This window comes from Canis aureus, chromosome 17 (assembly GCF_053574225.1).
Source record: "Canis aureus isolate CA01 chromosome 17, VMU_Caureus_v.1.0, whole genome shotgun sequence".
Classification (NCBI taxonomy): domain Eukaryota; kingdom Metazoa; phylum Chordata; class Mammalia; order Carnivora; family Canidae; genus Canis; species Canis aureus.
This window is the reverse complement of record NC_135627.1, coordinates 6,334,913-6,341,558: the sequence shown is the minus strand read 5'-3', so window position 1 is coordinate 6,341,558 and position 6,646 is coordinate 6,334,913. Positions and strand designations below refer to the sequence as shown.

Sequence of the window (6,646 nt, the reverse complement as noted above, 5' to 3'; positions counted from 1 at the left end):
CCGGCAGGGCAGCTTTGTAAAGGAGCCTGGACAGACTTTTTGGTCCAATGGCCAGGTACTGTGTTGTGATTATGAGGATGTTTCCATAGGTTTATACATATATCAAAATTTACCACATTGTACACTTTAAAAACGTGTTGTTTATTGAATGTCAAGTATACCCCATTAAAGCTGTTTGAAAAGAGCTATGTACCTGAGTAAAATATATCCTAGGCATTTACAAAGGCAAAAAAACGAAGATTTTGTGTATGAAGGTGCATTCGTGTGTATGAAGTGTTTGAAAATTAGTGTAAAAACTCGATGCTTACCTGCATCTCTTTATCATGGCAAGTCCATATTCCATACTTCCTTTCAAATTGTAAGGCTCTCCCATGGCTCCCAGCTTACACACACCCCACACTAAACTCCTCACCTAGACCATGAAGCAGTTCCTATGTCCATTTTGTTCATAGGTTGCCTTCCTTTGCAGTTCATCTTTCTCCCTCCACTATGCATAAAGGCTCAAATGAACCTCACATTCTTTCTGGTATCTTCCCAAGTCGTGTTCTAATTTTTAAAAACATTTTAGTTCCAGGGACGCCTGGATGGCTCAGTGGTTGAGTATCTGCCTTCAGCTTAGGGCGTGATCCCAGAGTCCCGGGATCAAGTTCCACATTGGATTCCCGGCAGGGAGCCTGCTTCTTCCTCTGCCTATGTCTCTGCCTCTGTGTGTGTGTGTGTGTGTGTATCTCATGAATAAATGAATAAAATCTTTCAAAGTAAATAAATAAAATAAAAACATTTTATTTTTTAGCATTTAGCATGCACTAAGTTTAGAATTGGTCATATGATATTAGGCCAAAGCAGGGGCGCTTTCATCTATCCCGTGTGCCCCACAGCTAGCCTGGTTCAGGGTAGCTGCTAGGGATCCCCAAAGAGATCAGTGGATATAAAATACTGCATGAACAAATAATCTAATTAAAGAGTTTCCTAAAAAGAAATTACTTTTAGCAAGATAAATGGGGTAGCACTTCAATCCGAGTACTTCTGAAGGTCATAGCGGTCCCACCTAACAGGTGTTCTCATCCACCTTTACAAAGAAATTGAAGCTCAAAAAGATGAATGCTTCTTCTAAGGCCACGGGGCTAACACAGGGCACAGTTGGAACTGAGAGCCAGGTTTGCTCCTGATTCTAAGTCTGCGCTGGGAGAGTGACAGAGGAATCTTCGTCTCTGCCTCAACACAGCAGTTTTTCAAGCCCTGCATGCATCCTTCACTGCACTTCTTCCACATTTTATCTTCAGGAGTCATATTCATCTTCAACTCTCAATTTTTCTTCAAGACACTTCAAAGTTGGTTTTGGACACATGCACAGACTCCTATCAGCATGACTGTCCTTTAACATTGTCCTTGACGTGCATGTACCTGGACCTTCAAAAGACCTCACTTGTTTTTGACACTTTCAAGCCATATTCCATATTTCCTCGCTATTAAAGTATACTTTAAACGAAACATGTAAAAATATTTAACAGAAATGTAGGACACGGAAACAAGGGGTCTATACATTCCCTAAGAAGGACTATTTAAGGAGATGTCTCCTCTCTCAGGAGGCCACATGTGGGGCAGGTATGAAAGGATGGTATTAGCAGAGAGGCGGTCACTTGGGGTTTTCTTAGAAATACAGTAACACAAAGGTTGCTCGAGAAGATAAATGCAGATGATCTGAAACCACAAGGTAATTCCAGCACCTGTACTGAGGCATGACTTCAGCACGGGGCCAGTTACCCAAGCTAGAAGCCAAAAGTCACACTGGGCTTCCTTCTCTCCCTCACTGGCCATATCCTCCCTCAGCAAGCTCTGCTGGTGCTGCCTCCAGAATTCCTCGGGATCTGGCATCTCTTTTCCCACGCAAGGCCACCACCCATTCCAACAATCATATTGTGTCATCCAAGATGGTCATGGCCTTCTAATTGGTTTAGACAATTCTACTTTTTTTTTTAAGATTTTTTTATTTGAGAGAGAGAAAGAGTGAGAGCACAAGAGGGAAAGGGAGAAGCTGACTCCCTGCTGAGCAGGGAGCCTGATGCAAGGCTCAATCCCAGGACCCTGAGATCATGACCTGAGCTGAAGACAGATGCCTAACTGACTGACTGAGCCACCCAGGCATCCCTAGACAATTCCACTTTTGACTTCCTTTCTCTACCTGGAAGTCATTAGCAATCCTTTCAAAATATAAACCAGGTTATACTGCCACCTGCTTAAACCTCTAAAGGCCTTCCATCAAGCACAGGATGAAATCCAAACTCCTTACCATGTCTCCCAGGACCTGATGCAGCCTGACCCCACTGATTTCTGGTGTTCAGCTCACCAATGACCTGGCAGGGCCACCTGTGTGTCCATGCAACAGTTCCAAAGCAGGCATTGTCCTTGCTCACAGCAGAAGTGCCCATTTCTTTACAGAAACTTGTTCTGTGCAATTGTTCACTTCATGACCATTTCTAAGTCAAGGTGCTAGATTTTCTATCTCTGATCTAGTTGGTTTTAATGTCTTCCTGGATACTAATGATTAGTATCCCTCTTTTGCCATTTGTAAAATTCCCTTGACTCTCATTCTAGACTCAGGCCACCTTACTGCCCAGGAGCTTAAAGAAGAGGGATTTACAGCTCAGAGCTCCAGGATGGTAGGGCATTCACTATGCTCCCCAACCTGACACACAGGCTTCTACCTTGAACCCCATTCTATGTCTGCTTCTAGGCTGTGGTTGCCCATCTATGGCTTTGATTTCAGTATCCAGCACAGAGATTTCAGGGCTCCTCCAGGTGCTATTTTATTGACATTGATCTTAAATTTCCAAATATGACTTCCTCTAGAGTTTCCAAACACTGGATCTCATTGTCTTGTCTACCTCAAAACTCTCTTCTCGAATCGAGATTCTTGAATCCCTACCTCTTCTGAGAACCATTCCACTTTTTGTTTCAGTAATAGTTCTTTCTAATATTCTTGGATATAGTTAATGCTACATCTAAGAGTAAATTTATTTCAACTCTTAGAAGTTATTGTTATAATTAGATTGAAATATACTACTGTGAATATTAATGTGTAATTATGTTTTATAATAAATTTTGGAGTGAAAATTTTATTAAAGCATGCTCTAATTTGTTTCCTATGGACAAGACAAATAATGCTGTGTATGCTAAAGTAGTATTAAGTATGAAATAATACTAAGGTGGTATTAGCTTCCAATTCTAAACTAAAAAATTGATTCATATGTATTTTGTGAATTTAACTTAGATGTGAAAAAAAAACAAAATCAATTTAAAGTTATGTGGTTTAGTTTCAAAATACCTGCATCAATATTTAATGGATTAATCCACAGTTAATGGTATGTTTTAAAATATAAAATTCCAACCATCCTATTTTTGGCTAAAGTAAAAAAAAAAAAAAATCCTAAAAATTTTAAAAAGTAACAATAAATCACAAAGCCAAATACTTTTCAAAAGCCTTCCAGAAACTTGAGACAGTCTGCAAAATTCAGTAACAATGGCCCCAGAATCTGTGATACTGGAATACTTAAGTGTAGTTTTATCTAAATTTAGTTTAATCTCTTCTTCTAGTGAAACCCGACACAAAGCTTAGACTGTCTGCCATATGTGATCTACTAGCCGTCTCATGCTTGTATGACATCTCTATTAAGATTGTAAATTCCCCGAGGATACTATTCCCTTAGGTAATTTATTCCAATATATTTGCAAGTTTGATCTCAGCTGTCACTCAAAAGGACCAAGAAGATTTCCAAAATTAAAAATTAGAACCCAATTAATCTTTAGCATAACGTCAACATGTTTCATATTTCCTTCAGTGAGCCAAGAAATTTTGGAAGGTGACATCATGTCTGCAAAAATGTCACACCCGGCAGGAAAGATTCTTTGACTAATTAGAGTAGCCCTTCGAGGTGATACTGTGCAGAAGTGTTGAAAATGTGCAGTTGTCCAAAAAGGGATAGATCCATTCACTCTTCTTCCACGTTATACAGTATCTGAAATCCATGCTCAGGAACCCACGATCTCGTGAAAACATTCTGTTGTGGAGCACAGAGGCCACATAGATTATATGGTTATCTTCCTGCTTCCCAGTATGTGCCTGAGAACAAAGTGAGAAGAGAGATTAGTAACTACAGATCTAGGGCAATGGAAGTTAAATGTAGCAAACCGCAAGAGACTCTTAACTCTAGGGAACTGAGGGCTGTTGCAGGGGAGGTGGGCGAGGGACAGGGTGATGGACAAGAAGGCAGGCAAGTGATGGGATGAGCAGTGGGTGTTATATGCAACTGATGAATCACTAAATTCTACCCCTGAAACTAATAATATACTCTGTTAACTAAATTTGAATTTAAATAAATTTTTTTTTTTTAAAAAAAAGTTAAATGTAGCAAACAGTTATTCTCATTGTGGGGAAGACCGATGAATTTTTGGCCCATTGAGAACTGAACACGAACCCTCATTTCTTTCAGGCTACTTGCTCTGGGGAGGAGACTAAAGAGAGAATCATCACTCAGAAGTAGTTAAAAAGGCAAGCTCCTTGAATCGTAATAAAATATCATTGTATATTATGGTTTATTAAAACATTTATCAATTTTTGGCTGCAAGATTGTATAAGTTGATCAGAATGATATTAAACAGCATAAATATGTTGTTAAAGAACTTGCTTAACGTATGTGTCATTGCTAGAATAAACACGAAATAAAAACGGGGGTTAATATAGGAAATATTTTTTTCTCCTAGAACCAATTCGTTCATAGGGAAATGTTGCCAAAAAGCAATGTGTTCCAGTCACTAGGTCCATCTCATCTCTTCAAGAAAATAAATACGCTTTTAAAAATAGCTTGTGTTGGTATTTTGAAAAGCTTAAATAATTCATAAAATATACATTATGTGCTCCCTCTCTCTTAGTCGTCTCATTCTTTATAATAGAAACAGAGATGTCTTTGTGAATAACTCTCAGAAATGGACGTGTAGACCCCTGTCCAAAAATTGGCCCCGCATTTCCAGCCTCCCAGTGGCACCACTGCCTGGCTGTCTCAGGGAGACTTCTCAGAAGAGGGTTCCTGGTGGGACTCACCACCTTCCTCCCCAAGCCTGCTTGGCTCCCTCGACTTTCTGTCCCATCTTCCACTAGGCTCAGGCCCAAGCCTCAGAACCACCCTGATCCTTCTTCCACAGTCTCTTGTGCCCATCTTGCCCTGTGTCCACAGCACCCCCTGCTCCAGTCTCTCCATCACAGTCCTCTCTCGTCTCAATCGGGACACCGTTCTGCTAGGTGGTCCCACAAACTCCACTCCTTTCCCATCCAATCAGACCTGCTGCTATCTCCCAGTTCATCTTCAAAATACAACATTTCTGTCCACTTGTCTGCTGACCCCAGTGCTAGTGATCACAGCCCAGGCTCACTAGCAGGGCCTCTCAGGTCTCACTTCATAGATTATTTCCTGAGACTTCCTCTAAATATTCGAAGCCAGCTGCTCACATTCTGCTTTCCTGTCTCCGTGCATTGGGGGTTTGTAGCTCCTTAGATAGTTTGAAAGCATTTAGTGAAAATATACTAGAATGTACTTTTCTCTAGAGGGTGTAGGACTAAAGACAGATGTGTCCTCGTCACCTGCAGATATCCAGATGCTCCACACCTTTCAGGTTCCACTCAAATGCCACCTTTTTCATAACCTACCAATCTCGAGTGATTCTTTTCTGGGGTGAAACAGCAATGTCATAGTATTGCTTCTTTCAGTTACCATTTCCATCTTGTCATTTCTGAATGAATAGTAATTTCTGCCTGAATTCCATAGTCATTTCTGTATGAATTCCATCTTCCTCCCACCAGAATGTAAACTTCCTGAAAGACAATATCTTACTAATTTTTATGCCCCATTTGTCTTATACATAAAAAGAAAATGTTTATTCAGTTAAAGATGGTATTTTTCATATAAATATACTGCATCATTTTTAACTATAATAAGGGATTATAAATTACTGTTTTTCATCAAGGAAGAAGTTGATTCTTCTTATGTTGGTCTGTCAGAAATAATCAATTGAAATAAAACACCTGTAGTGCCTTAACTGATCCAGCACAGCTGTGACAAATACAAAATCTAACTGACACTTTCACATAAAACTCAGGGCACTGTCGTCTGCCCGACACTTCACCTGTACTTCCCATGTTTTACAAAGCATGACCTTAAAATTATGGCATTGATTCTACAAGCAAAATGGGAAAATTGGAATCATTCTTTAATGGGCATATATCAAATGATACCAAAACATCATAGCTGCTGTGATTAAGAGCATTAAGTGAAGGATGAAGATATATTGAATAGAAACACTTAGCCATATGGGAAGGAAATGAGATACTAATATATATAGGCTCAAATAAATCATGTCCTAATAGAACTGAAGTGGGTTCTAACCATCATCACCAGTCTTTCCCTCAGGTTAGAGACTGTGTTTCCCCCCACCCACAAACCTGAGGAATAATCATCCACCATCTTCTGGAGAACTTTTAATGGTAAGAAGCTGACAACCTTTACAGGAGCCCTTTATGTTACTTCTACAATTCAAGCAGTTGTAAACGCCATCCTTACTTCTTTGAGAATTCATCAAACTTTGTCTTTAGTCC

At 39.8% G+C, this 6,646-nt stretch overlaps 1 long non-coding RNA gene across 7 annotated transcripts in view; it reads right to left on the bottom strand.

The window, feature by feature from the left end:
- Positions 1–3,693: 3,693 nt before the first annotated feature.
- LOC144287738 (uncharacterized) overlaps positions 3,694–6,646 on the bottom strand; it is a 158,435-nt gene continuing 155,482 nt past the window's right edge. For all 7 annotated transcript variants that reach the window (XR_013355507.1, XR_013355501.1, XR_013355503.1 and 4 more), the window contains one exon: positions 3,694–4,120. This is a non-coding gene — a long non-coding RNA (uncharacterized LOC144287738). The remainder of the gene's footprint in view (positions 4,121–6,646) is intronic.